This window comes from Gymnoscopelus braueri, assembly GCF_963280865.1.
Source record: "Gymnoscopelus braueri genome assembly, chromosome: 3".
Classification (NCBI taxonomy): domain Eukaryota; kingdom Metazoa; phylum Chordata; class Actinopteri; order Myctophiformes; family Myctophidae; genus Gymnoscopelus; species Gymnoscopelus braueri.
In genome coordinates, this window is record NC_137612.1 from 6,380,041 (window position 1) to 6,387,473 (window position 7,433).

The following is a 7,433-nucleotide window of genomic DNA, read 5'->3' on the forward strand; positions in this document are numbered from 1 at the left end:
GGCACCGTGTTCGACAGCTCCTGCACCTGTTGTAACTGGGCTCACTGAGAGAGGTCACATGGTTCCACTTTGACTTTAGTCGTTGTTTAGGTGTTATTGGAGCTGGGTGTAAATAGTCTGTTAATGCAACACCATGCTGCTATAATGGCCCATATGTGAGAACTGCTCCATAACTGTTTCTGTCTATAGCGATCACTGATGGAAATAAAATAAATGATGACTTTCAAAGCAACTGGGACTGTAAAGTTATTTCTCATCTGCCTTTCTCTCATCCTGTCGTTATGTCTCCACTTAAGTTAATCAATTCTCAAAATATCCAAACAGTACAAAGACGAAGAGAGTAATCATTATCATCATCATTATCTTACAACATACAGTATTGACAGCCGTCATGGCCTTCAAGTAAACCTTTCCCCCATAATGTAATAATAAAATATGCGAAATAATAATTTCACATATTCTAGATTCAATACACATAAAGTGAAATATTTCAAGCCTTTTTTTTTATCTTGACGATTATGTCATATAGCTCATGAAAATCCAATTTCTCAAAATATTAGAATATAAGACTATAACATTTTAATAAAAGATGTATAATACAGAAATGTCAACCTTCTGAAAAGTCTGTTCATGTATTGGTCGGGGTGATAGTGAAAGTTAGAGGAGTTCTTACTGTATGGTGTGTGTTATATGAAATGTGAGCTTACCATAATCACAGTAATCCTTAAAAGACTGCATGCTATATCATATATACATTCGGCCTGGCGTAGTGCTTTGTTTGAGCAGCAGAGGGCACTCTGAGTTCAGACTAGTAGTTGAATGGCAGCAGGCGTGTATGCTTGTGTGATCTTGCTACTGTTATCTACGGCATTGGTTCTCAAAGTGGGGTCCGGGGACCCTCAGGGGTCCTTGGGGGGGTACCAGGGGGTACCCAGCAAAATTAGTTAATACAGCGTCACAATCATTTTAACCACTTTAACCATATATTTTATACCTTGGCTATTCAAAAAATAGCAGATCTACAAGCTCATAGCGCGTCACTTCTTGCCTTGCTATGAGCTTGTAGATCTGCTATGTTTGTAAAAATCCCTGGCACAAAATGTTTTGAGATGGGGGGGGGGGGGGGGCCCGCAGCCAAATACAATTCATTTTGGGGTCCTTGACAGGAAAAAGTTAGAGAACCACTGGTCTACGGGTACAGGCGTGCACTTTCAGCAACGGCAACAATTGAAGAACCAGATGAAAACCAAAACATGGAAAACAATGTTATAGACATTGAAGACGCCCCCGTGTCTTATAAATCAGCTGTCTGGCAGCATGTTGGATAAGAGAACTTAAACTTGAAAATATTTTTTATCTTTTTGCAGTTTTCAGGACAGGATTGTTGATTGTTGTTATTAGTTCATGTTAACTTAAGTTTGCACTTTGAATAAGAAAGCTTTTTATTCTATTTTGTGGTGGTGTTCAGTAGAACAAAGGTCTGAAAAGACATGTGATTGTGAAATCATATGTAGAGGAGTTAATGTTCAGTATAACAATTTGACTTGTAAGGAGATTTCATACTGCAATTCTTGCAGTTGACCTGTTGCCCTTTTGTATTCAAGTTATGGATTTTTTTTTGTCAGGAAGAAGTGACACAATGCAGAATGCACTGTATTACAATAGTACTGTGACTACTGTCTGTTACTATAACATTTTTGTTGCAGTCCAATAAAACAAAATGCAACTATAATGCAAAAACACAAGTATTGGTTTGCATTTACTTTTTTTTCTCCCCCATATATTTTTATAATAAAAAAGTGCCATATATCGTATCGTATCGATATCGTGAGCCCAATATCGTGTATTGTATCGTGAAATTAGTGTATCGGCACACCCCTAATACACAGATAAACTTCATGTTGATTTTTACAATTTAAAGATCCAGATCCGTAAATCCGGTCCGGGTTTTGATTTTGACTGCGCTTTTTGTTTACAGGCTGAAAGAGAGCCTCAGCGTCTTGTTAGATCACATGGGCAACATACGGCCCGGCGGCCGGACCCGGCCCTTTGACCATCTCAATCCGCCCCACCAAGTCCTCAAAGGAAAACAACATACCCCCCACCAAAAGATCTACATTCTAAAAGGCTGCCATATATTAATGGTTTTGGGACAAATTAATTTAACTTGACTTACCATTTACCATTTGAGTACATAGTACATACATGCATTCTTCCATCCATATGTACTCAAATGTTTTATGTATATAATGTAACAGTGAAACAGTCTGCCTTGAGTCCATATTTAAAACATAATGCAATGTGTTTAATCAGTGACCTTTGGAGTGGTGCATATCAGTTAAGATAAGATACTGTCTACATTTATAGGCTCATTTAAAAGTTGATGCGGCATTGAGGTGGATTGTTTTATGTAAGTAATCTTTTCATTGTAACCTCGTACAGAGTACACCAGAGTGATACAGGACAGTGCATCTGTAAAAAAAAAAACTATAGAAACAAAGAAATAACATTTTGTAACTGAAACTTCTTGTTGTGAAAGCAATTCTAAAGATAGTCTGGCATGTCTACCAAATCCATGCAGTTTTAACATAATTCAGCAGCATGTGTTTCAAGTTTCAATTCAATTGTACAATGTGTGGCCCCTCGCTCACTTTATCGAAGTCAGTATGGCCCTCTGGAAATAAATGCTGCCCACCCCTGTGTTATATCAAACTATGTCAAATTGTTATAGCCTTACATCATTCCCCAAAACACATGCACATATCACATAGCCATTAACACTATTCACCTGTTGCCACATCACACATATATTCAATATTCAAATATCTTTCTGCAAAAATCTTACACAATAGTAAGGTTAAAGTCCTATAAATCATTAACTGCACTATATGTTCATTCAGCAAACATATGCTCTCAAGTGATCTCAACATATTCTCAAAGACCACAGTTAATAAACAGGGCCTAGATGTCCCATGTGCTTTGGAACAATGTATCCTAACCAGGGTTCCAATTGTAAAAGAAAGAAAGAAAGAAGTAGTAGAATAAGGTGCAATGTGTTGATGAATATTCATCAACGTGTGTGTGTGTGTGTGTGTGTGTGTGTGTGTGTGTGTGTGTGTGTGTGTGTGTGTGTGTGTGTGTGTGTGTGTGTGTGTGTGTGTGTTCACAGAATGTCTCTCTCTGTACCGTTATGAGAAAAACACTCTCTCATCAAATTAATGATTCATACCTATATATATCTTATTCTATAGCCAAATTTTTATAAGGTTATGTAATGCAATGGTTTAAAATAAAAGCTTTATTTTAATAAGACACACACACACACACACACACAACACACACACACACACACACACACACACACACACACACACACACACACACACACACACACACACACACACACAGACACAGACACACACACACTCTCTCTCTCTCTCTTTCACTCACTTATGGGTTTATAGATCAGCTATTTCTAAAACCATCGTATGGAGCATAAATGGGGGTGTATTTTACTATACAAAGGGGAAAACATTGATTGCCATACTTAGAAGCGCTGAACTATTCCAAACTGACCTGCAACTTATGGTATTGAGGTTTGATGACACTCATACAGCAAATAAGATCTCTAAAAATTGAACACTATGTTACCTTTTCATAAGCAGTTTGGCTGTGTGTGTGTGTGTGTGTGTGTGTGTGTGTGTGTGTGTGTGTGTGTGTGTGTGTGTGTGTGTGTGTGTGTGTGTGTGTGTGTGTGTGTGTGTGTGTATGCAAAGAGAGCAGCAAACGTCAGCACATCTCTGTTACATATTATTATTTTATGAGTGAACTTCAACCTGCTGCTTGACCTTTTATTGCTGTCATCGTAAAGTGGACCGTACCTCAGTCCTTGTCTTTCTTACATGTAAACAGACAGACAGAACAGTTTGTGAAGTAGTTCCGGTAGATTAGTAGATTTGGTGGGGGCCGCTCATTAAAAATAAATTAATTAAAAAAACTAGCGTCATTTGTATTGTTGACCTATTTCTACCATATAGAGCAGGTTTCGTTCAATTTCGACACCTCTGTCACATGGTACTAATGTTTGTGTCCAGAATCACTGCGCCGCGGCAGCCTACTCACGCACAAAATATATGACACAAAAAATAGTACCATGTGACAGAGGGGTCGAAATTGAACGAAACTTGCTCTATATGGTAGAAATAGGTCAACAATACAAATGACGCTAGTTTTTTTAATTAATTTATTTTTAATGAGCGGCCCCCACCAAATCTACTAATCTACCGGAACTACTTCATATTTATCAGAACCGGACCATAACTCTGACCACGGGACTCGGGCAATCAATTAATACCTTTGCAACCACTACATTAATGGTAAGTATTTCCTACAGAAAATACTCAAAAAATCTGAACTAACCCTTTAAGCTCTACACTGCAGATTTTTCGCCAGGATTTCCTCTTTTGTCAACAAGAGTGCACTCAAGACTAAGCTTCAGACCTCCCAAAACAAACTGATACGACTATACTATACTCGGCCTAAAGCTAGTGACCCACCTAATTCCAATGCACTTTGCTAGTTTGGGATGGCTCAGGGTAGAAGACAGGGTTAAGCAAAATAACAATGGGATTGGTGGCCTGGGCCGTAGCGTGACGGTCCAGGTGTCGCGGGTTCGACTCCCATTCCCGACGACTTTTGCTGCGTGTCACCCCCCCATCTCTCTCCCCATTTCTTGTCAGCCTACTTTCCCTATCCCTCTCTAAATAAAGGCATAAAAAGCCAATGGGATTGGTATTTAAGATACTCAGAGGGTCAGTGCCCTCAATACCCTCATACCTGACTAACTACTTCTCCAAAGTGAGTGACACCCACAGTCACAACACCAGAGGGAGCGACAACAACGACCTGGTACCCCCCAACTTTAGAACAAACATGGGAGAATTCTCATTCTACTACTCTGTCACCATAATGTTGAATGCCCTGACACCATTCAAAACTGGCCTGAAAAAAGCATCTGTCAGAAAACTACAAGGTTGGGTTAGATATTAACTTCGATGGAACGGAGGTGTCATTCACTGCTGCCGTTTGTCCCTTTTCTCCTCTGTAAATATAGCTGTTTGTATTTGTTGATGACATGTATTAATGGGTTGATATTCTATGCTCTGTTGATTAATTGAGTACATATATAGGACCACAATGGAAACAAGTCCCTAGGACTTTTTTGTGTTATCCTTTTAGCCTTAGTGTCTTACCACCTTTATTAGAAATGTCTGTCTAATAAAGTAGTAGTTGATCAATCAATCAACTGATATACGTTGATTCAACTTATTTTATTCTCTTATTGTTATTAATAAGAGAATGTGGATTGGATCTGGAGCAAGGACACAATTCCTGGTGAGCTGATCAGTATATGGGCTGGCAGCCGGGCCGTTACTAGGCTATTTTGTGTGTGTGTGTGTGTGTGTGTGTGTGTGTGTGTGTGTGTGTGTGTGTGTGTGTGTGTGTGTGTGTGTGTGTGTGTGTCAGATTGCTTGATATGCAAAGAAGGCAGCAAATGTCAGCACATCTCTGATAGATATCATTATTCTATGAGTGAACTTCAACCTGCTCCCTGACATTGTATTGTATTGCTGTCATTGTAAAGTGGAGCGTACCTCAGTCCTTGTCTTTAGTACTGCTTCTCCAAAGTGAGTGACACACCCATCCACAACACTAGAGGGAGCGACCATGATCTGGTATCACCCACCTTTAGAACAAACATGGAGACATTTTCATGATTCTACTACTCTGTGCCACCATAATGTGGAATGCCCTGACATCATCCGTTAAAGCAGTGGTTTTAGACCCTTTTCATGTCAAGGTCCATTATTTATTCGGTATTTGAGCCACGGATTCATCACCGTTTGATGAGATTTAAGCCTCTCAGACACAAAACGTAGAATATTTTGTTGTCGCTGGATAAGATTTTGTCCACAATTCCATCCATGCTGTGTTGAGAGACAACTGGCAAACGTTGCTCAAAATAACAATTCTTCTACATTCTCTAATTGTGTAGACTTCTTGTACATTAAGTAATGCAGATGTTTAACAATAATTTTACTCTTGAGAGCGTAAAATGAAACCAAATGGACCCTTACCGTAAGGGTCCATTTGGTTTCATTGTACACTCTCAAGAGTTAAAGATCTACCTATAGGGTCCATTTGGTTACCAACTCTCCATCATTTAGCTGGGGACCACCTGGAACCCCCTCAAGGACCACTGGTGGTCCCCGGACCACTGGTTGAGAACCACTGCATTAAAGCATGTGAATCACTGGTTTCTTTCAAAACTGGCCTGAAAAAGCATCTGTCAGAAAACTAAAGGGCAGTTAGATAATACTTCCCATTTGAAAGGAGGTGTCATTCACTGCTGCAGTTTTTTCTTTTACTCTTTTCTCCTCTGTAAATATAGCTGTTTGTATTTGTTGATGACATGTATTAAAGTGTTCGTATTCTATGCTCTGTTGATGAATTGAATACATAGGACCACAATGGAAACAAGTACCCAGGACTTTTTTGTGTTATCCTTTTAGCCTTAATATCTCTCTAATAAAGTATGCAATCAATCCATCAACCAATATACGTTGATTAAACTTATTGTGTGTGTGTGTGTGTGTGTGTGTGTGGTAAACTAGCCGTGTGTGTGTGTGTGTGTGTGTGTGTGTGTGTGTGTGTGTGTGTGTGTGTGTGTGTGTGTGTGTGTGTGTGTGTGTGTGTGTGTGTGTGTGTGTGTGTGGAGAAAGTGACAATAAAGTGTAAAGGGGTTGCAGAGAAGTTAAGGGATAATAAAATACCTCCTCCTTGTAAGAGCAACAGACTTTGCTTGTTAGTGAATACTGTATTGATTGATTGATTGAATGCTGATATTGATTTATTAGTGCATTAAATTTCCCCATCCACTTTAATGGAAAAGTGCAAAAACTCAAATTCAAGTATTTTTTTCTCAGAAACCGTAAGAGCTAGAATTACCAGATTTGGAGGGGAGGTTCCTAATTTAGTCCGAAATTATTGATAAAATAATTACACTAATCGGCCACATGGTGGCGCTATAACAGCCCCCTTTACGTTTTGGCCTATAACTCTTGAACCGTAGGTCGTAAAATCAAAATTTCTTTTTCCCTAGATTCCTTGGGTCATGACGCATCTCCCCATATAGGCCACGCCCATTTGCGTCAGGATAGATTTTCCGCCATTTTGAATTTTCTTCAAAACACACTTTTAGCTCCTCCTCCCATATATTTTGTCCAAATTTAACAAAAATCGGTACACATGATCTCTGGGCCCATGCGATAAACATATCCAAACGGCATTTTGATAGTCCTTACCGTTCGTCCGTAAATGGCTTCCAAAGTTAGTGGGAGGGGCCCGCTTTACCAAAAATGCTACAAATCACG